The sequence below is a fragment of the Ambystoma mexicanum genome, chromosome 11 (genome assembly GCF_040938575.1).
Source record: "Ambystoma mexicanum isolate Mex_15411 chromosome 11, UKY_AmexF1_1, whole genome shotgun sequence".
NCBI lineage: Eukaryota > Metazoa > Chordata > Amphibia > Caudata > Ambystomatidae > Ambystoma > Ambystoma mexicanum.
Genome location: NC_090934.1, coordinates 1179601282 through 1179623405, shown reverse-complemented (window position 1 = coordinate 1179623405; position 22124 = coordinate 1179601282). Strand labels below are relative to the sequence as shown.

The following is a 22124-nucleotide window of genomic DNA, read 5'->3' as shown; positions in this document are numbered from 1 at the left end:
GGTTCTTTATGCATTTTTTCCAAAGGCAAAATGTCGCGGTGCGCCCGTTTGCATGTCCACAAGGCCGGCCCAGTCCAAAGATGGTTTTTCACTGGAGTTCACTTTCCCAAAAAAGAAGCGAGGAAATACAGGAAGCACTGGAAATCAACCATGAGGCCTGCAGTGCGTGCTCCAACTCCATCTCCCTGTTCCAGAAAGCCTTGGCCAGCAGTTATAGGACGCCTGGAATGTTACAATCAAATGAAAAGAAAAAATCTGTTACAGACATGTCAGAGGTGGGATTCGAACCCACGCCTCCAGCGGAGACTGCGACCTGAATGCAGCGCCTTAGACCACTCGGCCATCCTGACTCTGCCGTTTGCACCCCTCAGATGCGGCTTAGAGGCAATGTTGGAAAGTCTCAAAGACCACCCGCCTAAAATCCTCTCCTATTGCATTAAAGTCTCCAAATTCCTCCCAAAAGAATAATCACAGGCAGGGCAGCACTCATACAACGACTACTGGCACAGACGTGCAGGGTTCAATCCCTATGTACAGCAGCTACTTGTCACAAGCACACATGAGTCTTTCATGTTTCTGCAGAACGGTGCTGCCTGCCACCTGTTAACAGACACGAGCAACTACACCTCAGGAAATAGGAAGGCAGGAGGCGGGCTGGTTTATGCAAATAAAAGCATGCACTGTGTCCAACCCTTCAGGAGGTTCAGGCAGTGTGCTAGAGCCTTCTTGGTCACAAGAGGTTGGGCACTAGTGCCGGGGAGCCTGTTTAGGCTGAAAGGACTGTGTATGGGCCGGCCTGATCTCCCTGTACTCCTGCACAGGACTCACTCTAAATTACAGGGCTAAAGAGTTCTGCCAGCAAAGCCTATATACAATGGCCGTTCGTGGCCGTTCGGGGCCGTTTGGGCAGGCAGGTGGTTGGTTGGGCAGAGGGCGAGGAGGAAGAACTGTGTTCACTCCTCTGCCTGCCTTTTTACCTCTCGCTTCCCCCCACTCACTCCTCCATCTGCCTCCCACTATGTCACACTAACTTTCCACCTGACCCCCATTTCAAATAGGTCACTTCATTCCAACTAGGCCCAGTGAAAAGGACAAGACGTTGGGTTCTTTATGCATTTTTTCCAAAGACAAAATGCCGCGCTGCGCCCATTTGCAAGTCCACAAAGCTAGCACAGTCCTAAGACGGTTTTTCATTTAAGCACTGTAGTACACCTGCCAAAAGGGCAGTCAAGCATTCCAGGACCAACTGCAGACCTAGCTGGAGGACGGGAGTGTGTGGAGCAAGCTCCAACTCCATCTCCCTGTTCCAGAAATCCGTGGCCGGCAGTTATAGGAAGCGTGGAATGCAATCACATGAAAAGTAAAAACCCATTTCAGGCATGTCAGAAGTGGGATTCGAACCCACGCCTCCAGAGGAGACTGCGACCTGAACGCAGCGCCTTAGACCACTCGGCCATCCTGACTCTGCCTTAGGCGCTCGCCTGAATCGGCTTAGAGGCTATGTTGGCAAGTCTTTGACCACACTTAAATCCTCTTGGATTTCCTAAAATGTCTCCACAGTCTGCCAGGAATATACTCTCGCGCATCCCACCCACCCCTCCTAACCCACCACCCTCCCCATCCATTTTAAAAATGTCACTTCATTCCCACTAGGCCCAGTTAAAAGGACAACACATTGGGTTCTTTATGCATTTTTTCCAAAGGCAAAATGTCGCGGTGCGCCCGTTTGCATGTCCACAAGGCCGGCCCAGTCCAAAGATGGTTTTTCACTGGAGTTCACTTTCCCAAAAAAGAAGCGAGGAAATACAGGAAGCACTGGAAATCAACCATGAGGCCTGCAGTGCGTGCTCCAACTCCATCTCCCTGTTCCAGAAAGCCTTGGCCAGCAGTTATAGGACGCCTGGAATGTTACAATCAAATGAAAAGAAAAAATCTGTTACAGACATGTCAGAGGTGGGATTCGAACCCACTGCGACCTGAACGCAGCGCCTTAGACCACTCGGCCATCCTGACTCTGCCATTTGCACCCCTCAGATGCGGCTTAGAGGCAATGTTGGAAAGTCTCAAAGACCACCCGCCTAAAATCCTCTCCTATTGCATTAAAGTCTCCCAATTCCTCCCAAAAGAATAATCACAGGCAGGGCAGCACTCATACAACGACTACTGGCACAGACGTGCAGGGTTCAATCCCTATGTACAGCAGCTACTTGTCACAAGCACACATGAGTCTTTCATGTTTCTGCAGAACGGTGCTGCCTGCCACCTGTTAACAGACACAAGCAACTACACCTCAGGAAATAGGAAGGCAGGAGGCGGGCTGGTTTATGCAAATAAAAGCATGCACTGTGTCCAACCCTTCAGGAGGTTCAGGCAGTGTGCTAGAGCCTTCTTGGTCACAAGAGGTTGGGCACTAGTGCCGGGGAGCCTGTTTAGGCTGAAAGGACTGTGTATGGGCCGGCCTGATCTCCCTGTACTCCTGCACAGGACTCACTCTAAATTACAGGGCTAAAGAGTTCTGCCAGCAAAGCCTATATACAATGGCCGTTCGTGGCCGTTCGGGGCCGTTTGGGCAGGCAGGTGGTTGGTTGGGCAGAGGGCGAGGAGGAAGAACTGTGTTCACTCCTCTGCCTGCCTTTTTACCTCTCGCTTCCCCCCACTCACTCCTCCATCTGCCTCCCACTATGTCACACTAACTTTCCACCTGACCCCCATTTCAAATAGGTCACTTCATTCCAACTAGGCCCAGTGAAAAGGACAAGACGTTGGGTTCTTTATGCATTTTTTCCAAAGACAAAATGCCGCGCTGCGCCCATTTGCAAGTCCACAAAGCTAGCACAGTCCTAAGACGGTTTTTCATTTAAGCACTGTAGTACACCTGCCAAAAGGGCAGTGAAGCATTCCAGGACGAACTGCAGACCTAGCTGGAGGACGGGAGTGTGTGGAGCAAGCTCCAACTCCATCTCCCTGTTCCAGAAGTCTGTGGCCGGCAGTTATAGGAAGCGTGGAATGCAATCACATGAAAAGTAAAAACCCGTTTCAGGCATGTCAGAAGTGGGATTCGAACCCAGACCTGAACGCAGCACCTTAGACCACTCGGCCATCCTGACTCTGCCTTAGGCGCTTGCCTGAATCGGCTTAGAGGCTATGTTGGCAAGTCTTTGACCACACTTAAATCCTCTTGGATTTCCTAAAATGTCTCCACAGTCTTCCAGGAATATACTCTCGCGCATCCCACCCACCCCTCCTAACCCACCACCCTCCCCATCCATTTTAAAAATGTCACTTCATTCCCACTAGGCACAGTTAAAAGGACAACACATTGGGTTCTTTATGCATTTTTTCCAAAGGCAAAATGTCGCGGTGCGCCCGTTTGCATGTCCACAAGGCCGGCCCAGTCCAAAGATGGTTTTTCACTGGAGTTCACTTTCCCAAAAAAGAAGCGAGGAAATACAGGAAGCACTGGAAATCAACCATGAGGCCTGCAGTGCGTGCTCCAACTCCATCTCCCTGTTCCAGAAAGCCTTGGCCAGCAGTTATAGGACGCCTGGAATGTTACAATCAAATGAAAAGAAAAATTCTGTTACAGACATGTCAGAAGTGGGATTCGAACCCACGCCTCCAGAGGAGACTGCGACCTGAACGCAGCGTCTTAGACCACTCGGCCATCCTGACTCTGCCATTTGCACCCCTCAGATGCGGCTTAGAGGCAATGTTGGAAAGTCTCAAAGACCACCCGCCTAAAATCCTCTCCTATTGCATTAAAGTCTCCCAATTCCTCCCAAAAGAATAATCACAGGCAGGGCAGCACTCATACAATGACTACTGGCACAGACGTGCAGGGTTCAATCCCTATGTACAGCAGCTACTTGTCACAAGCACACATGAGTCTTTCATGTTTCTGCAGAACGGTGCTGCCTGCCACCTGTTAACAGACACAAGCAACTACACCTCAGGAAATAGGAAGGCAGGAGGCGGGCTGGTTTATGCAAATAAAAGCATGCACTGTGTCCAACCCTTCAGGAGGTTCAGGCAGTGTGCTAGAGCCTTCTTGGTCACAAGAGGTTGGGCACTAGTCCCGGGGAGCCTGTTTAGGCTGAAAGGACTGTGTATGGGCCGGCCTGATCTCCCTGTACTCCTGCACAGGACTCACTCTAAATGACAGGGCTAAAGAGTTCTGCCAGCAAAGCCTATATACAATGGCCGTTCGTGGCCGTTTGGGCAGGCAGGTGGTTGGTTGGGCAGAGGGCAAGGAGGAAGAACTGTGTTCACTCCTCTGCCTGCCTTTTTACCTCTCGCTTCCCCCCACTCACTCCTCCATCTGCCTCCCACTATGTCACACTAACTTTCCTCCTGACCTCCATTTCAAATAGGTCACTTCATTCCAACTAGGCCCAGTGAAAAGGACAAGACGTTGGGTTCTTTATGCATTTTTTCCAAAGACAAAATGCCGCGCTGCGCCCATTTGCAAGTCCACAAAGCTAGCACAGTCCTAAGACGGTTTTTCATTTAAGCACTGTAGTACACCTGCCAAAAGGGCAGTGAAGCATTCCAGGACGAACTGCAGACCTAGCTGGAGGACGGGAGTGTGTGGAGCAAGCTCCAACTCCATCTCCCTGTTCCAGAAGTCCGAGGCCGGCAGTTATAGGAAGCGTGGAATGCAATCACATGAAAAGTAAAAACCTGTTTCAGGCATGTCAGAAGTGGGATTCGAACCCAGACCTGAACGCAGCACCTTAGATCACTCGGCCATCCTGACTCTGCCTTAGGCGCTTGCCTGAATCGGCTTAGAGGCTATGTTGGCAAGTCTTTGACCACACTTAAATCCTCTTGGATTTCCTAAAATGTCTCCACAGTCTGCCAGGAATATACTCTTGCGCATCCCACCCACCCCTCCTAACCCACCACCCTCCCCATCCATTTTAAAAATGTCACTTCATTCCCACTAGGCCCAGTTAAAAGGACAACACATTGGGTTCTTTATGCATTTTTTCCAAAGGCAAAATGTCGCGGTGCGCCCGTTTGCATGTCCACAAGGCCGGCCCAGTCCAAAGATGGTTTTTCACTGGAGTTCACTTTCCCAAAAAAGAAGCGAGGAAATACAGGAAGCACTGGAAATCAACCATGAGGCCTGCAGTGCGTGCTCCAACTCCATCTCCCTGTTCCAGAAAGCCTTGGCCAGCAGTTATAGGACGCCTGGAATGTTACAATCAAATGAAAAGAAAAATTCTGTTACAGACATGTCAGAAGTGGGATTCGAACCCACGCCTCCAGAGGAGACTGCGACCTGAACGCAGCGCCTTAGACCACTCGGCCATCCTGACTCTGCCATTTGCACCCCTCAGATGCGGCTTAGAGGCAATGTTGGAAAGTCTCAAAGACCACCCGCCTAAAATCCTCTCCTATTGCATTAAAGTCTCCCAATTCCTCCCAAAAGAATAATCACAGGCAGGGCAGCACTCATACAACGACTACTGGCACAGACGTGCAGGGTTCAATCCCTATGTACAGCAGCTACTTGTCACAAGCACACATGAGTCTTTCATGTTTCTGCAGAACGGTGCTGCCTGCCACCTGTTAACAGACACAAGCAACTACACCTCAGGAAATAGGAAGGCAGGAGGCGGGCTGGTTTATGCAAATAAAAGCATGCACTGTGTCCAACCCTTCAGGAGGTTCAGGCAGTGTGCTAGAGCCTTCTTGGTCACAAGAGGTTGGGCACTAGTCCCGGGGAGCCTGTTTAGGCTGAAAGGACTGTGTATGGGCCGGCCTGATCTCCCTGTACTCCTGCACAGGACTCACTCTAAATGATAGGGCTAAAGAGTTCTGCCAGCAAAGCCTATATACAATGGCCGTTCGGGGCCGTTTGGGCAGACAGGTGGTTGGTTGGGCAGAGGGCGAGGAGGAAGAACTGTGTTCACTCCTCTGCCTGCCTTTTTACCTCTCGCTTCCCCCCACTCACTCCTCCATCTGCCTCCCACTATGTCACACTAACTTTCCTCCTGACCTCCATTTCAAATAGGTCACTTCATTCCAACTAGGCCCAGTGAAAAGGACAAGACGTTGGGTTCTTTATGCATTTTTTCCAAAGACAAAATGCTGCGCTGCGCCCATTTGCAAGTCCACAAAGCTAGCACAGTCCTAAGACGGTTTTTCATTTAAGCACTGTAGTACACCTGCCAAAAGGGCAGTGAAGCATTCCAGGACGAACTGCAGACCTAGCTGGAGGACGGGAGTGTGTGGAGCAAGCTCCAACTCCATCTCCCTGTTCCAGAAATCCGTGGCCGGCAGTTATAGGAAGCGTGGAATGCAATCACATGAAAAGTAAAAACCCATTTCAGGCATGTCAGAAGTGGGATTCGAACCCACGCCTCCAGAGGAGACTGCGACCTGAACGCAGCGCCTTAGACCACTCGGCCATCCTGACTCTGCCTTAGGCGCTCGCCTGAATCGGCTTAGAGGCTATGTTGGCAAGTCTTTGACCACACTTAAATCCTCTTGGATTTCCTAAAATGTCTCCACAGTCTGCCAGGAATATACTCTCGCGCATCCCACCCACCCCTCCTAACCCACCACCCTCCCCATCCATTTTAAAAATGTCACTTCATTCCCACTAGGCCCAGTTAAAAGGACAACACATTGGGTTCTTTATGCATTTTTTCCAAAGGCAAAATGTCGCGGTGCGCCCGTTTGCATGTCCACAAGGCCGGCCCAGTCCAAAGATGGTTTTTCACTGGAGTTCACTTTCCCAAAAAAGAAGCGAGGAAATACAGGAAGCACTGGAAATCAACCATGAGGCCTGCAGTGCGTGCTCCAACTCCATCTCCCTGTTCCAGAAAGCCTTGGCCAGCAGTTATAGGACGCCTGGAATGTTACAATCAAATGAAAAGAAAAATTCTGTTACAGACATGTCAGAAGTGGGATTCGAACCCACGCTTCCAGAGGAGACTGCGACCTGAACGCAGCGCCTTAGACCACTCGGCCATCCTGACTCTGCCGTTTGCACCCCTCAGATGCGGCTTAGAGGCAATGTTGGAAAGTCTCAAAGACCACCCGCCTAAAATCCTCTCCTATTGCATTAAAGTCTCCCAATTCCTCCCAAAAGAATAATCACAGGCAGGGCAGCACTCATACAACGACTACTGGCACAGACGTGCAGGGTTCAATCCCTATGTACAGCAGCTACTTGTCACAAGCACACATGAGTCTTTCATGTTTCTGCAGAACGGTGCTGCCTGCCACCTGTTAACAGACACAAGCAACTACACCTCAGGAAATAGGAAGGCAGGAGGCGGGCTGGTTTATGCAAATAAAAGCATGCACTGTGTCCAACCCTTCAGGAGGTTCAGGCAGTGTGCTAGAGCCTTCTTGGTCACAAGAGGTTGGGCACTAGTCCCGGGGAGCCTGTTTAGGCTGAAAGGACTGTGTATGGGCCGGCCTGATCTCCCTGTACTCCTGCACAGGACTCACTCTAAATGACAGGGCTAAAGAGTTCTGCCAGCAAAGCCTATATACAATGGCCGTTCGTGGCCGTTTGGGCAGGCAGGTGGTTGGTTGGGCAGAGGGCGAGGAGGAAGAACTGTGTTCACTCCTCTGCCTGCCTTTTTACCTCTCGCTTCCCCCCACTCACTCCTCCATCTGCCTCCCACTATGTCACACTAACTTTCCACCTGACCCCCATTTCAAATAGGTCACTTCATTCCAACTAGGCCCAGTGAAAAGGACAAGACGTTGGGTTCTTTATGCATTTTTTCCAAAGACAAAATGCCGCGCTGCGCCCATTTGCAAGTCCACAAAGCTAGCACAGTCCTAAGACGGTTTTTCATTTAAGCACTGTAGTACACCTGCCAAAAGGGCAGTGAAGCATTCCAGGACGAACTGCAGACCTAGCTGGAGGACGGGAGTGTGTGGAGCAAGCTCCAACTCCATCTCCCTGTTCCAGAAGTCTGTGGCCGGCAGTTATAGGAAGCGTGGAATGCAATCACATGAAAAGTAAAAACCCGTTTCAGGCATGTCAGAAGTGGGATTCGAACCCAGACCTGAACGCAGCACCTTAGACCACTCGGCCATCCTGACTCTGCCTTAGGCGCTTGCCTGAATCGGCTTAGAGGCTATGTTGGCAAGTCTTTGACCACACTTAAATCCTCTTGGATTTCCTAAAATGTCTCCACAGTCTTCCAGGAATATACTCTCGCGCATCCCACCCACCCCTCCTAACCCACCACCCTCCCCATCCATTTTAAAAATGTCACTTCATTCCCACTAGGCACAGTTAAAAGGACAACACATTGGGTTCTTTATGCATTTTTTCCAAAGGCAAAATGTCGCGGTGCGCCCGTTTGCATGTCCACAAGGCCGGCCCAGTCCAAAGATGGTTTTTCACTGGAGTTCACTTTCCCAAAAAAGAAGCGAGGAAATACAGGAAGCACTGGAAATCAACCATGAGGCCTGCAGTGCGTGCTCCAACTCCATCTCCCTGTTCCAGAAAGCCTTGGCCAGCAGTTATAGGACGCCTGGAATGTTACAATCAAATGAAAAGAAAAATTCTGTTACAGACATGTCAGAAGTGGGATTCGAACCCACGCCTCCAGAGGAGACTGCGACCTGAACGCAGCGTCTTAGACCACTCGGCCATCCTGACTCTGCCATTTGCACCCCTCAGATGCGGCTTAGAGGCAATGTTGGAAAGTCTCAAAGACCACCCGCCTAAAATCCTCTCCTATTGCATTAAAGTCTCCCAATTCCTCCCAAAAGAATAATCACAGGCAGGGCAGCACTCATACAATGACTACTGGCACAGACGTGCAGGGTTCAATCCCTATGTACAGCAGCTACTTGTCACAAGCACACATGAGTCTTTCATGTTTCTGCAGAACGGTGCTGCCTGCCACCTGTTAACAGACACAAGCAACTACACCTCAGGAAATAGGAAGGCAGGAGGCGGGCTGGTTTATGCAAATAAAAGCATGCACTGTGTCCAACCCTTCAGGAGGTTCAGGCAGTGTGCTAGAGCCTTCTTGGTCACAAGAGGTTGGGCACTAGTCCCGGGGAGCCTGTTTAGGCTGAAAGGACTGTGTATGGGCCGGCCTGATCTCCCTGTACTCCTGCACAGGACTCACTCTAAATGACAGGGCTAAAGAGTTCTGCCAGCAAAGCCTATATACAATGGCCGTTCGTGGCCGTTTGGGCAGGCAGGTGGTTGGTTGGGCAGAGGGCAAGGAGGAAGAACTGTGTTCACTCCTCTGCCTGCCTTTTTACCTCTCGCTTCCCCCCACTCACTCCTCCATCTGCCTCCCACTATGTCACACTAACTTTCCTCCTGACCTCCATTTCAAATAGGTCACTTCATTCCAACTAGGCCCAGTGAAAAGGACAAGACGTTGGGTTCTTTATGCATTTTTTCCAAAGACAAAATGCCGCGCTGCGCCCATTTGCAAGTCCACAAAGCTAGCACAGTCCTAAGACGGTTTTTCATTTAAGCACTGTAGTACACCTGCCAAAAGGGCAGTGAAGCATTCCAGGACGAACTGCAGACCTAGCTGGAGGACGGGAGTGTGTGGAGCAAGCTCCAACTCCATCTCCCTGTTCCAGAAGTCCGAGGCCGGCAGTTATAGGAAGCGTGGAATGCAATCACATGAAAAGTAAAAACCTGTTTCAGGCATGTCAGAAGTGGGATTCGAACCCAGACCTGAACGCAGCACCTTAGATCACTCGGCCATCCTGACTCTGCCTTAGGCGCTTGCCTGAATCGGCTTAGAGGCTATGTTGGCAAGTCTTTGACCACACTTAAATCCTCTTGGATTTCCTAAAATGTCTCCACAGTCTGCCAGGAATATACTCTTGCGCATCCCACCCACCCCTCCTAACCCACCACCCTCCCCATCCATTTTAAAAATGTCACTTCATTCCCACTAGGCCCAGTTAAAAGGACAACACATTGGGTTCTTTATGCATTTTTTCCAAAGGCAAAATGTCGCGGTGCGCCCGTTTGCATGTCCACAAGGCCGGCCCAGTCCAAAGATGGTTTTTCACTGGAGTTCACTTTCCCAAAAAAGAAGCGAGGAAATACAGGAAGCACTGGAAATCAACCATGAGGCCTGCAGTGCGTGCTCCAACTCCATCTCCCTGTTCCAGAAAGCCTTGGCCAGCAGTTATAGGACGCCTGGAATGTTACAATCAAATGAAAAGAAAAATTCTGTTACAGACATGTCAGAAGTGGGATTCGAACCCACGCCTCCAGAGGAGACTGCGACCTGAACGCAGCGCCTTAGACCACTCGGCCATCCTGACTCTGCCATTTGCACCCCTCAGATGCGGCTTAGAGGCAATGTTGGAAAGTCTCAAAGACCACCCGCCTAAAATCCTCTCCTATTGCATTAAAGTCTCCCAATTCCTCCCAAAAGAATAATCACAGGCAGGGCAGCACTCATACAACGACTACTGGCACAGACGTGCAGGGTTCAATCCCTATGTACAGCAGCTACTTGTCACAAGCACACATGAGTCTTTCATGTTTCTGCAGAACGGTGCTGCCTGCCACCTGTTAACAGACACAAGCAACTACACCTCAGGAAATAGGAAGGCAGGAGGCGGGCTGGTTTATGCAAATAAAAGCATGCACTGTGTCCAACCCTTCAGGAGGTTCAGGCAGTGTGCTAGAGCCTTCTTGGTCACAAGAGGTTGGGCACTAGTCCCGGGGAGCCTGTTTAGGCTGAAAGGACTGTGTATGGGCCGGCCTGATCTCCCTGTACTCCTGCACAGGACTCACTCTAAATGATAGGGCTAAAGAGTTCTGCCAGCAAAGCCTATATACAATGGCCGTTCGGGGCCGTTTGGGCAGACAGGTGGTTGGTTGGGCAGAGGGCGAGGAGGAAGAACTGTGTTCACTCCTCTGCCTGCCTTTTTACCTCTCGCTTCCCCCCACTCACTCCTCCATCTGCCTCCCACTATGTCACACTAACTTTCCTCCTGACCTCCATTTCAAATAGGTCACTTCATTCCAACTAGGCCCAGTGAAAAGGACAAGACGTTGGGTTCTTTATGCATTTTTTCCAAAGACAAAATGCTGCGCTGCGCCCATTTGCAAGTCCACAAAGCTAGCACAGTCCTAAGACGGTTTTTCATTTAAGCACTGTAGTACACCTGCCAAAAGGGCAGTGAAGCATTCCAGGACGAACTGCAGACCTAGCTGGAGGACGGGAGTGTGTGGAGCAAGCTCCAACTCCATCTCCCTGTTCCAGAAATCCGTGGCCGGCAGTTATAGGAAGCGTGGAATGCAATCACATGAAAAGTAAAAACCCATTTCAGGCATGTCAGAAGTGGGATTCGAACCCACGCCTCCAGAGGAGACTGCGACCTGAACGCAGCGCCTTAGACCACTCGGCCATCCTGACTCTGCCTTAGGCGCTCGCCTGAATCGGCTTAGAGGCTATGTTGGCAAGTCTTTGACCACACTTAAATCCTCTTGGATTTCCTAAAATGTCTCCACAGTCTGCCAGGAATATACTCTCGCGCATCCCACCCACCCCTCCTAACCCACCACCCTCCCCATCCATTTTAAAAATGTCACTTCATTCCCACTAGGCCCAGTTAAAAGGACAACACATTGGGTTCTTTATGCATTTTTTCCAAAGGCAAAATGTCGCGGTGCGCCCGTTTGCATGTCCACAAGGCCGGCCCAGTCCAAAGATGGTTTTTCACTGGAGTTCACTTTCCCAAAAAAGAAGCGAGGAAATACAGGAAGCACTGGAAATCAACCATGAGGCCTGCAGTGCGTGCTCCAACTCCATCTCCCTGTTCCAGAAAGCCTTGGCCAGCAGTTATAGGACGCCTGGAATGTTACAATCAAATGAAAAGAAAAAATCTGTTACAGACATGTCAGAGGTGGGATTCGAACCCACTGCGACCTGAACGCAGCGCCTTAGACCACTCGGCCATCCTGACTCTGCCGTTTGCACCCCTCAGATGCGGCTTAGAGGCAATGTTGGAAAGTCTCAAAGACCACCCGCCTAAAATCCTCTCCTATTGCATTAAAGTCTCCAAATTCCTCCCAAAAGAATAATCACAGGCAGGGCAGCACTCATACAACGACTACTGGCACAGACGTGCAGGGTTCAATCCCTATGTACAGCAGCTACTTGTCACAAGCACACATGAGTCTTTCATGTTTCTGCAGAACGGTGCTGCCTGCCACCTGTTAACAGACACGAGCAACTACACCTCAGGAAATAGGAAGGCAGGAGGCGGGCTGGTTTATGCAAATAAAAGCATGCACTGTGTCCAACCCTTCAGGAGGTTCAGGCAGTGTGCTAGAGCCTTCTTGGTCACAAGAGGTTGGGCACTAGTGCCGGGGAGCCTGTTTAGGCTGAAAGGACTGTGTATGGGCCGGCCTGATCTCCCTGTACTCCTGCACAGGACTCACTCTAAATTACAGGGCTAAAGAGTTCTGCCAGCAAAGCCTATATACAATGGCCGTTCGTGGCCGTTCGGGGCCGTTTGGGCAGGCAGGTGGTTGGTTGGGCAGAGGGCGAGGAGGAAGAACTGTGTTCACTCCTCTGCCTGCCTTTTTACCTCTCGCTTCCCCCCACTCACTCCTCCATCTGCCTCCCACTATGTCACACTAACTTTCCACCTGACCCCCATTTCAAATAGGTCACTTCATTCCAACTAGGCCCAGTGAAAAGGACAAGACGTTGGGTTCTTTATGCATTTTTTCCAAAGACAAAATGCCGCGCTGCGCCCATTTGCAAGTCCACAAAGCTAGCACAGTCCTAAGACGGTTTTTCATTTAAGCACTGTAGTACACCTGCCAAAAGGGCAGTCAAGCATTCCAGGACCAACTGCAGACCTAGCTGGAGGACGGGAGTGTGTGGAGCAAGCTCCAACTCCATCTCCCTGTTCCAGAAATCCGTGGCCGGCAGTTATAGGAAGCGTGGAATGCAATCACATGAAAAGTAAAAACCCATTTCAGGCATGTCAGAAGTGGGATTCGAACCCACGCCTCCAGAGGAGACTGCGACCTGAACGCAGCGCCTTAGACCACTCGGCCATCCTGACTCTGCCTTAGGCGCTCGCCTGAATCGGCTTAGAGGCTATGTTGGCAAGTCTTTGACCACACTTAAATCCTCTTGGATTTCCTAAAATGTCTCCACAGTCTGCCAGGAATATACTCTCGCGCATCCCACCCACCCCTCCTAACCCACCACCCTCCCCATCCATTTTAAAAATGTCACTTCATTCCCACTAGGCCCAGTTAAAAGGACAACACATTGGGTTCTTTATGCATTTTTTCCAAAGGCAAAATGTCGCGGTGCGCCCGTTTGCATGTCCACAAGGCCGGCCCAGTCCAAAGATGGTTTTTCACTGGAGTTCACTTTCCCAAAAAAGAAGCGAGGAAATACAGGAAGCACTGGAAATCAACCATGAGGCCTGCAGTGCGTGCTCCAACTCCATCTCCCTGTTCCAGAAAGCCTTGGCCAGCAGTTATAGGACGCCTGGAATGTTACAATCAAATGAAAAGAAAAAATCTGTTACAGACATGTCAGAGGTGGGATTCGAACCCACGCCTCCAGCGGAGACTGCGACCTGAACGCAGCGCCTTAGACCACTCGGCCATCCTGACTCTGCCGTTTGCACCCCTCAGATGCGGCTTAGAGGCAATGTTGGAAAGTCTCAAAGACCACCCGCCTAAAATCCTCTCCTATTGCATTAAAGTCTCCAAATTCCTCCCAAAAGAATAATCACAGGCAGGGCAGCACTCATACAACGACTACTGGCACAGACGTGCAGGGTTCAATCCCTATGTACAGCAGCTACTTGTCACAAGCACACATGAGTCTTTCATGTTTCTGCAGAACGGTGCTGCCTGCCACCTGTTAACAGACACGAGCAACTACACCTCAGGAAATAGGAAGGCAGGAGGCGGGCTGGTTTATGCAAATAAAAGCATGCACTGTGTCCAACCCTTCAGGAGGTTCAGGCAGTGTGCTAGAGCCTTCTTGGTCACAAGAGGTTGGGCACTAGTGCCGGGGAGCCTGTTTAGGCTGAAAGGACTGTGTATGGGCCGGCCTGATCTCCCTGTACTCCTGCACAGGACTCACTCTAAATTACAGGGCTAAAGAGTTCTGCCAGCAAAGCCTATATACAATGGCCGTTCGTGGCCGTTTGGGCAGGCAGGTGGTTGGTTGGGCAGAGGGCGAGGAGGAAGAACTGTGTTCACTCCTCTGCCTGCCTTTTTACCTCTCGCTTCCCCCCACTCACTCCTCCATCTGCCTCCCACTATGTCACACTAACTTTCCACCTGACCCCCATTTCAAATAGGTCACTTCATTCCAACTAGGCCCAGTGAAAAGGACAAGACGTTGGGTTCTTTATGCATTTTTTCCAAAGACAAAATGCCGCGCTGCGCCCATTTGCAAGTCCACAAAGCTAGCACAGTCCTAAGACGGTTTTTCATTTAAGCACTGTAGTACACCTGCCAAAAGGGCAGTCAAGCATTCCAGGACCAACTGCAGACCTAGCTGGAGGACGGGAGTGTGTGGAGCAAGCTCCAACTCCATCTCCCTGTTCCAGAAATCCGTGGCCGGCAGTTATAGGAAGCGTGGAATGCAATCACATGAAAAGTAAAAACCCATTTCAGGCATGTCAGAAGTGGGATTCGAACCCACGCCTCCAGAGGAGACTGCGACCTGAACGCAGCGCCTTAGACCACTCGGCCATCCTGACTCTGCCTTAGGCGCTCGCCTGAATCGGCTTAGAGGCTATGTTGGCAAGTCTTTGACCACACTTAAATCCTCTTGGATTTCCTAAAATGTCTCCACAGTCTGCCAGGAATATACTCTCGCGCATCCCACCCACCCCTCCTAACCCACCACCCTCCCCATCCATTTTAAAAATGTCACTTCATTCCCACTAGGCCCAGTTAAAAGGACAACACATTGGGTTCTTTATGCATTTTTTCCAAAGGCAAAATGTCGCGGTGCGCCCGTTTGCATGTCCACAAGGCCGGCCCAGTCCAAAGATGGTTTTTCACTGGAGTTCACTTTCCCAAAAAAGAAGCGAGGAAATACAGGAAGCACTGGAAATCAACCATGAGGCCTGCAGTGCGTGCTCCAACTCCATCTCCCTGTTCCAGAAAGCCTTGGCCAGCAGTTATAGGACGCCTGGAATGTTACAATCAAATGAAAAGAAAAAATCTGTTACAGACATGTCAGAGGTGGGATTCGAACCCACGCCTCCAGCGGAGACTGCGACCTGAACGCAGCGCCTTAGACCACTCGGCCATCCTGACTCTGCCGTTTGCACCCCTCAGATGCGGCTTAGAGGCAATGTTGGAAAGTCTCAAAGACCACCCGCCTAAAATCCTCTCCTATTGCATTAAAGTCTCCAAATTCCTCCCAAAAGAATAATCACAGGCAGGGCAGCACTCATACAACGACTACTGGCACAGACGTGCAGGGTTCAATCCCTATGTACAGCAGCTACTTGTCACAAGCACACATGAGTCTTTCATGTTTCTGCAGAACGGTGCTGCCTGCCACCTGTTAACAGACACGAGCAACTACACCTCAGGAAATAGGAAGGCAGGAGGCGGGCTGGTTTATGCAAATAAAAGCATGCACTGTGTCCAACCCTTCAGGAGGTTCAGGCAGTGTGCTAGAGCCTTCTTGGTCACAAGAGGTTGGGCACTAGTGCCGGGGAGCCTGTTTAGGCTGAAAGGACTGTGTATGGGCCGGCCTGATCTCCCTGTACTCCTGCACAGGACTCACTCTAAATTACAGGGCTAAAGAGTTCTGCCAGCAAAGCCTATATACAATGGCCGTTCGTGGCCGTTCGGGGCCGTTTGGGCAGGCAGGTGGTTGGTTGGGCAGAGGGCGAGGAGGAAGAACTGTGTTCACTCCTCTGCCTGCCTTTTTACCTCTCGCTTCCCCCCACTCACTCCTCCATCTGCCTCCCACTATGTCACACTAACTTTCCACCTGACCCCCATTTCAAATAGGTCACTTCATTCCAACTAGGCCCAGTGAAAAGGACAAGACGTTGGGTTCTTTATGCATTTTTTCCAAAGACAAAATGCCGCGCTGCGCCCATTTGCAAGTCCACAAAGCTAGCACAGTCCTAAGACGGTTTTTCATTTAAGCACTGTAGTACACCTGCCAAAAGGGCAGTCAAGCATTCCAGGACCAACTGCAGACCTAGCTGGAGGACGGGAGTGTGTGGAGCAAGCTCCAACTCCATCTCCCTGTTCCAGAAATCCGTGGCCGGCAGTTATAGGAAGCGTGGAATGCAATCACATGAAAAGTAAAAACCCATTTCAGGCATGTCAGAAGTGGGATTCGAACCCACGCCTCCAGAGGAGACTGCGACCAGCGCCTTAGACCACTCGGCCATCCTGACTCTGCCTTTGGCGCTCGCCTGAATCGGCTTAGAGGCTATGTTGGCAAGTCTTTGACCACACTTAAATCCTCTTGGATTTCCTAAAATGTCTCCACAGTCTGCCAGGAATATACTCTCGCGCATCCCACCCACCCCTCCTAACCCACCACCCTCCCCATCCATTTTAAAAATGTCACTTCATTCCCACTAGGCCCAGTTAAAAGGACAACACATTGGGTTCTTTATGCATTTTTTCCAAAGGCAAAATGTCGCGGTGCGCCCGTTTGCATGTCCACAAGGCCGGCCCAGTCCAAAGATGGTTTTTCACTGGAGTTCACTTTCCCAAAAAAGAAGCGAGGAAATACAGGAAGCACTGGAAATCAACCATGAGGCCTGCAGTGCGTGCTCCAACTCCATCTCCCTGTTCCAGAAAGCCTTGGCCAGCAGTTATAGGACGCCTGGAATGTTACAATCAAATGAAAAGAAAAAATCTGTTACAGACATGTCAGAGGTGGGATTCGAACCCACTGCGACCTGAACGCAGCGCCTTAGACCACTCGGCCATCCTGACTCTGCCATTTGCACCCCTCAGATGCGGCTTAGAGGCAATGTTGGAAAGTCTCAAAGACCACCCGCCTAAAATCCTCTCCTATTGCATTAAAGTCTCCCAATTCCTCCCAAAAGAATAATCACAGGCAGGGCAGCACTCATACAACGACTACTGGCACAGACGTGCAGGGTTCAATCCCTATGTACAGCAGCTACTTGTCACAAGCACACATGAGTCTTTCATGTTTCTGCAGAACGGTGCTGCCTGCCACCTGTTAACAGACACAAGCAACTACACCTCAGGAAATAGGAAGGCAGGAGGCGGGCTGGTTTATGCAAATAAAAGCATGCACTGTGTCCAACCCTTCAGGAGGTTCAGGCAGTGTGCTAGAGCCTTCTTGGTCACAAGAGGTTGGGCACTAGTGCCGGGGAGCCTGTTTAGGCTGAAAGGACTGTGTATGGGCCGGCCTGATCTCCCTGTACTCCTGCACAGGACTCACTCTAAATTACAGGGCTAAAGAGTTCTGCCAGCAAAGCCTATATACAATGGCCGTTCGTGGCCGTTCGGGGCCGTTTGGGCAGGCAGGTGGTTGGTTGGGCAGAGGGCGAGGAGGAAGAACTGTGTTCACTCCTCTGCCTGCCTTTTTACCTCTCGCTTCCCCCCACTCACTCCTCCATCTGCCTCCCACTATGTCACACTAACTTTCCACCTGACCCCCATTTCAAATAGGTCACTTCATTCCAACTAGGCCCAGTGAAAAGGACAAGACGTTGGGTTCTTTATGCATTTTTTCCAAAGACAAAATGCCGCGCTGCGCCCATTTGCAAGTCCACAAAGCTAGCACAGTCCTAAGACGGTTTTTCATTTAAGCACTGTAGTACACCTGCCAAAAGGGCAGTCAAGCATTCCAGGACCAACTGCAGACCTAGCTGGAGGACGGGAGTGTGTGGAGCAAGCTCCAACTCCATCTCCCTGTTCCAGAAATCCGTGGCCGGCAGTTATAGGAAGCGTGGAATGCAATCACATGAAAAGTAAAAACCCATTTCAGGCATGTCAGAAGTGGGATTCGAACCCACGCCTCCAGAGGAGACTGCGACCTGAACGCAGCGCCTTAGACCACTCGGCCATCCTGACTCTGCCTTAGGCGCTCGCCTGAATCGGCTTAGAGGCTATGTTGGCAAGTCTTTGACCACACTTAAATCCTCTTGGATTTCCTAAAATGTCTCCACAGTCTGCCAGGAATATACTCTCGCGCATCCCACCCACCCCTCCTAACCCACCACCCTCCCCATCCATTTTAAAAATGTCACTTCATTCCCACTAGGCCCAGTTAAAAGGACAACACATTGGGTTCTTTATGCATTTTTTCCAAAGGCAAAATGTCGCGGTGCGCCCGTTTGCATGTCCACAAGGCCGGCCCAGTCCAAAGATGGTTTTTCACTGGAGTTCACTTTCCCAAAAAAGAAGCGAGGAAATACAGGAAGCACTGGAAATCAACCATGAGGCCTGCAGTGCGTGCTCCAACTCCATCTCCCTGTTCCAGAAAGCCTTGGCCAGCAGTTATAGGACGCCTGGAATGTTACAATCAAATGAAAAGAAAAAATCTGTTACAGACATGTCAGAGGTGGGATTCGAACCCACTGCGACCTGAACGCAGCGCCTTAGACCACTCGGCCATCCTGACTCTGCCGTTTGCACCCCTCAGATGCGGCTTAGAGGCAATGTTGGAAAGTCTCAAAGACCACCCGCCTAAAATCCTCTCCTATTGCATTAAAGTCTCCAAATTCCTCCCAAAAGAATAATCACAGGCAGGGCAGCACTCATACAACGACTACTGGCACAGACGTGCAGGGTTCAATCCCTATGTACAGCAGCTACTTGTCACAAGCACACATGAGTCTTTCATGTTTCTGCAGAACGGTGCTGCCTGCCACCTGTTAACAGACACGAGCAACTACACCTCAGGAAATAGGAAGGCAGGAGGCGGGCTGGTTTATGCAAATAAAAGCATGCACTGTGTCCAACCCTTCAGGAGGTTCAGGCAGTGTGCTAGAGCCTTCTTGGTCACAAGAGGTTGGGCACTAGTGCCGGGGAGCCTGTTTAGGCTGAAAGGACTGTGTATGGGCCGGCCTGATCTCCCTGTACTCCTGCACAGGACTCACTCTAAATTACAGGGCTAAAGAGTTCTGCCAGCAAAGCCTATATACAATGGCCGTTCGTGGCCGTTTGGGCAGGCAGGTGGTTGGTTGGGCAGAGGGCGAGGAGGAAGAACTGTGTTCACTCCTCTGCCTGCCTTTTTACCTCTCGCTTCCCCCCACTCACTCCTCCATCTGCCTCCCACTATGTCACACTAACTTTCCACCTGACCCCCATTTCAAATAGGTCACTTCATTCCAACTAGGCCCAGTGAAAAGGACAAGACGTTGGGTTCTTTATGCATTTTTTCCAAAGACAAAATGCCGCGCTGCGCCCATTTGCAAGTCCACAAAGCTAGCACAGTCCTAAGACGGTTTTTCATTTAAGCACTGTAGTACACCTGCCAAAAGGGCAGTCAAGCATTCCAGGACCAACTGCAGACCTAGCTGGAGGACGGGAGTGTGTGGAGCAAGCTCCAACTCCATCTCCCTGTTCCAGAAATCCGTGGCCGGCAGTTATAGGAAGCGTGGAATGCAATCACATGAAAAGTAAAAACCCATTTCAGGCATGTCAGAAGTGGGATTCGAACCCACGCCTCCAGAGGAGACTGCGACCTGAACGCAGCGCCTTAGACCACTCGGCCATCCTGACTCTGCCTTAGGCGCTCGCCTGAATCGGCTTAGAGGCTATGTTGGCAAGTCTTTGACCACACTTAAATCCTCTTGGATTTCCTAAAATGTCTCCACAGTCTGCCAGGAATATACTCTCGCGCATCCCACCCACCCCTCCTAACCCACCACCCTCCCCATCCATTTTAAAAATGTCACTTCATTCCCACTAGGCCCAGTTAAAAGGACAACACATTGGGTTCTTTATGCATTTTTTCCAAAGGCAAAATGTCGCGGTGCGCCCGTTTGCATGTCCACAAGGCCGGCCCAGTCCAAAGATGGTTTTTCACTGGAGTTCACTTTCCCAAAAAAGAAGCGAGGAAATACAGGAAGCACTGGAAATCAACCATGAGGCCTGCAGTGCGTGCTCCAACTCCATCTCCCTGTTCCAGAAAGCCTTGGCCAGCAGTTATAGGACGCCTGGAATGTTACAATCAAATGAAAAGAAAAAATCTGTTACAGACATGTCAGAGGTGGGATTCGAACCCACGCCTCCAGCGGAGACTGCGACCTGAACGCAGCGCCTTAGACCACTCGGCCATCCTGACTCTGCCGTTTGCACCCCTCAGATGCGGCTTAGAGGCAATGTTGGAAAGTCTCAAAGACCACCCGCCTAAAATCCTCTCCTATTGCATTAAAGTCTCCAAATTCCTCCCAAAAGAATAATCACAGGCAGGGCAGCACTCATACAACGACTACTGGCACAGACGTGCAGGGTTCAATCCCTATGTACAGCAGCTACTTGTCACAAGCACACATGAGTCTTTCATGTTTCTGCAGAACGGTGCTGCCTGCCACCTGTTAACAGACACGAGCAACTACACCTCAGGAAATAGGAAGGCAGGAGGCGGGCTGGTTTATGCAAATAAAAGCATGCACTGTGTCCAACCCTTCAGGAGGTTCAGGCAGTGTGCTAGAGCCTTCTTGGTCACAAGAGGTTGGGCACTAGTGCCGGGGAGCCTGTTTAGGCTGAAAGGACTGTGTATGGGCCGGCCTGATCTCCCTGTACTCCTGCACAGGACTCACTCTAAATTACAGGGCTAAAGAGTTCTGCCAGCAAAGCCTATATACAATGGCCGTTCGTGGCCGTTCGGGGCCGTTTGGGCAGGCAGGTGGTTGGTTGGGCAGAGGGCGAGGAGGAAGAACTGTGTTCACTCCTCTGCCTGCCTTTTTACCTCTCGCTTCCCCCCACTCACTCCTCCATCTGCCTCCCACTATGTCACACTAACTTTCCACCTGACCCCCATTTCAAATAGGTCACTTCATTCCAACTAGGCCCAGTGAAAAGGACAAGACGTTGGGTTCTTTATGCATTTTTTCCAAAGACAAAATGCCGCGCTGCGCCCATTTGCAAGTCCACAAAGCTAGCACAGTCCTAAGACGGTTTTTCATTTAAGCACTGTAGTACACCTGCCAAAAGGGCAGTCAAGCATTCCAGGACCAACTGCAGACCTAGCTGGAGGACGGGAGTGTGTGGAGCAAGCTCCAACTCCATCTCCCTGTTCCAGAAATCCGTGGCCGGCAGTTATAGGAAGCGTGGAATGCAATCACATGAAAAGTAAAAACCCATTTCAGGCATGTCAGAAGTGGGATTCGAACCCACGCCTCCAGAGGAGACTGCGACCTGAACGCAGCGCCTTAGACCACTCGGCCATCCTGACTCTGCCTTTGGCGCTCGCCTGAATCGGCTTAGAGGCTATGTTGGCAAGTCTTTGACCACACTTAAATCCTCTTGGATTTCCTAAAATGTCTCCACAGTCTGCCAGGAATATACTCTCGCGCATCCCACCCACCCCTCCTAACCCACCACCCTCCCCATCCATTTTAAAAATGTCACTTCATTCCCACTAGGCCCAGTTAAAAGGACAACACATTGGGTTCTTTATGCATTTTTTCCAAAGGCAAAATGTCGCGGTGCGCCCGTTTGCATGTCCACAAGGCCGGCCCAGTCCAAAGATGGTTTTTCACTGGAGTTCACTTTCCCAAAAAAGAAGCGAGGAAATACAGGAAGCACTGGAAATCAACCATGAGGCCTGCAGTGCGTGCTCCAACTCCATCTCCCTGTTCCAGAAAGCCTTGGCCAGCAGTTATAGGACGCCTGGAATGTTACAATCAAATGAAAAGAAAAAATCTGTTACAGACATGTCAGAGGTGGGATTCGAACCCACTGCGACCTGAACGCAGCGCCTTAGACCACTCGGCCATCCTGACTCTGCCATTTGCACCCCTCAGATGCGGCTTAGAGGCAATGTTGGAAAGTCTCAAAGACCACCCGCCTAAAATCCTCTCCTATTGCATTAAAGTCTCCCAATTCCTCCCAAAAGAATAATCACAGGCAGGGCAGCACTCATACAACGACTACTGGCACAGACGTGCAGGGTTCAATCCCTATGTACAGC

General features: G+C 50.7%; 17 non-coding genes across 17 annotated transcripts; all 17 read right to left on the bottom strand.

Moving 5' to 3' along the window:
• Window positions 1-267: 267 nt before the first annotated feature.
• Window positions 268-350, bottom strand: TRNAL-CAG (transfer RNA leucine (anticodon CAG)). Its single transcript has one exon. It is a non-coding gene; the product is annotated as a tRNA-Leu (tRNA).
• A 1030-nt stretch (window positions 351-1380) lies between these two features.
• On the bottom strand, window positions 1381-1463 carry TRNAL-CAG (transfer RNA leucine (anticodon CAG)). The gene has a single exon. It is a non-coding gene; the product is annotated as a tRNA-Leu (tRNA).
• Window positions 1464-3589: 2126 nt separating this feature from the next.
• TRNAL-CAG (transfer RNA leucine (anticodon CAG)) lies at window positions 3590-3672 on the bottom strand. Its single transcript has one exon. It is a non-coding gene; the product is annotated as a tRNA-Leu (tRNA).
• A 1566-nt stretch (window positions 3673-5238) lies between these two features.
• Window positions 5239-5321, bottom strand: TRNAL-CAG (transfer RNA leucine (anticodon CAG)). The gene has a single exon. It is a non-coding gene; the product is annotated as a tRNA-Leu (tRNA).
• Window positions 5322-6341: 1020 nt separating this feature from the next.
• TRNAL-CAG (transfer RNA leucine (anticodon CAG)) lies at window positions 6342-6424 on the bottom strand. Its single transcript has one exon. It is a non-coding gene; the product is annotated as a tRNA-Leu (tRNA).
• Window positions 6425-6906: 482 nt separating this feature from the next.
• On the bottom strand, window positions 6907-6989 carry TRNAL-CAG (transfer RNA leucine (anticodon CAG)). Its single transcript has one exon. It is a non-coding gene; the product is annotated as a tRNA-Leu (tRNA).
• A 1566-nt stretch (window positions 6990-8555) lies between these two features.
• TRNAL-CAG (transfer RNA leucine (anticodon CAG)) lies at window positions 8556-8638 on the bottom strand. The gene has a single exon. It is a non-coding gene; the product is annotated as a tRNA-Leu (tRNA).
• A 1566-nt stretch (window positions 8639-10204) lies between these two features.
• Window positions 10205-10287, bottom strand: TRNAL-CAG (transfer RNA leucine (anticodon CAG)). Its single transcript has one exon. It is a non-coding gene; the product is annotated as a tRNA-Leu (tRNA).
• Window positions 10288-11307: 1020 nt separating this feature from the next.
• On the bottom strand, window positions 11308-11390 carry TRNAL-CAG (transfer RNA leucine (anticodon CAG)). The gene has a single exon. It is a non-coding gene; the product is annotated as a tRNA-Leu (tRNA).
• Window positions 11391-12970: 1580 nt separating this feature from the next.
• Window positions 12971-13053, bottom strand: TRNAL-CAG (transfer RNA leucine (anticodon CAG)). Its single transcript has one exon. It is a non-coding gene; the product is annotated as a tRNA-Leu (tRNA).
• A 482-nt stretch (window positions 13054-13535) lies between these two features.
• On the bottom strand, window positions 13536-13618 carry TRNAL-CAG (transfer RNA leucine (anticodon CAG)). Its single transcript has one exon. It is a non-coding gene; the product is annotated as a tRNA-Leu (tRNA).
• Window positions 13619-14638: 1020 nt separating this feature from the next.
• Window positions 14639-14721, bottom strand: TRNAL-CAG (transfer RNA leucine (anticodon CAG)). The gene has a single exon. It is a non-coding gene; the product is annotated as a tRNA-Leu (tRNA).
• Window positions 14722-15203: 482 nt separating this feature from the next.
• On the bottom strand, window positions 15204-15286 carry TRNAL-CAG (transfer RNA leucine (anticodon CAG)). The gene has a single exon. It is a non-coding gene; the product is annotated as a tRNA-Leu (tRNA).
• Window positions 15287-17972: 2686 nt separating this feature from the next.
• On the bottom strand, window positions 17973-18055 carry TRNAL-CAG (transfer RNA leucine (anticodon CAG)). Its single transcript has one exon. It is a non-coding gene; the product is annotated as a tRNA-Leu (tRNA).
• A 1570-nt stretch (window positions 18056-19625) lies between these two features.
• On the bottom strand, window positions 19626-19708 carry TRNAL-CAG (transfer RNA leucine (anticodon CAG)). Its single transcript has one exon. It is a non-coding gene; the product is annotated as a tRNA-Leu (tRNA).
• A 482-nt stretch (window positions 19709-20190) lies between these two features.
• On the bottom strand, window positions 20191-20273 carry TRNAL-CAG (transfer RNA leucine (anticodon CAG)). The gene has a single exon. It is a non-coding gene; the product is annotated as a tRNA-Leu (tRNA).
• A 1030-nt stretch (window positions 20274-21303) lies between these two features.
• TRNAL-CAG (transfer RNA leucine (anticodon CAG)) lies at window positions 21304-21386 on the bottom strand. Its single transcript has one exon. It is a non-coding gene; the product is annotated as a tRNA-Leu (tRNA).
• Window positions 21387-22124: the final 738 nt, after the last annotated feature.